Raw genomic sequence first — 1,212 nt, forward strand, 5'->3', positions numbered from 1 at the left:
TATTGTTAAATATTCACTATCACCAGCAGTAATAGAAGTAACACATAACCAGTTCCAAATGCAGCTGCTATGTAGAAACCTGCCCATACAAAAGTCTTGGGTGTACTTCTTTTTTAAAATCTTTCTTTTCTCTTAAACTCTCTTTTCTACCTACTTTTTTTGTGGTTGTGGGTTTACTTTTTTGGAGAGGTTTTGCTATAGGGTGCATGCACTTGCCAGAAAGACAGAGTGAGACACAGAGACAGAAAGTAAGAAATCACCTCCCCAGGGGGGATGGCCATGCCACAATCCCTTCTCCTCCATTCTCCTCCTGGGATCTTGGGCACACATGCACACATGCCCGGCATGAGTTTAAGCCACTGGGTCTGGGACTTGAATTGCATGTGTCTACATATGAGTCCAGTGACAGCCATTACACCAACTGATGGTCCTTGTTGTGGCTTTATTTTGTGCCCAGGGTAGGTTTCTAATTCTAGAGATCTGGATCTGAAAAACCAAGAATTTTACATAATGTTGCTCAGCACTCTCCCATCCTATGACAGTGTTAACATTTCTATGCTAACTTTTCCCTAACTTTCACCCATACAAGAGAAGAAGGAAAACAAGCCATTTAGCTGCTCTTCTCCTAAAGCCCCTTGCCTACTTTTGGTTGTGGGAGACCTGACTAACTCAGCCTCAGCACTCCACCCCGATCCTGCAGTTGCAGAGCAGAAGATAGGCTGGGGTTACCCTTTGTTTTGCTAGCTTTACTTTATCTAACACCTTTATAGAAGCATTGGGAAAACAGGTCTTTTAGTTGCTATTCTCCACCTTAAGTCCCCTGCCCAGTCGATGAAGAAGGCAGGGAAGAAACGGCTTTAAAATCTCCACCTATGATCGCATAGTTTTAGAGTAGAAGGAAGAGGGGGTAACCTTTTATTGTACTAATTTTCCACTGAACTTCATTCATAGGAGCAGAAGGAAAGCAATCATTTTACCAGCCATTCTTCAACTCAAGCCCAAGCCAAGTCTACATTGCGGGAGGCTGGACCGAATCAACTTCAATCACCCCACTCCTGATGAGGTGGCAAGTCACCTTTTCTTGTGCTAATTTAACTCTATCCTTTACCCACACAGGAGCAGGAAATACCAACCTGTTTCAGGTTTTTGTTTTTTCTTTTTGAGAGTTACCCCCCCCCCCCCCCCACTCGGGCGCGCCAGGCCGCCCCACCA

This window comes from Tupaia chinensis, unplaced genomic scaffold (assembly GCF_000334495.1).
Source record: "Tupaia chinensis unplaced genomic scaffold, TupChi_1.0 Scaffold150112_1, whole genome shotgun sequence".
NCBI lineage: Eukaryota > Metazoa > Chordata > Mammalia > Scandentia > Tupaiidae > Tupaia > Tupaia belangeri.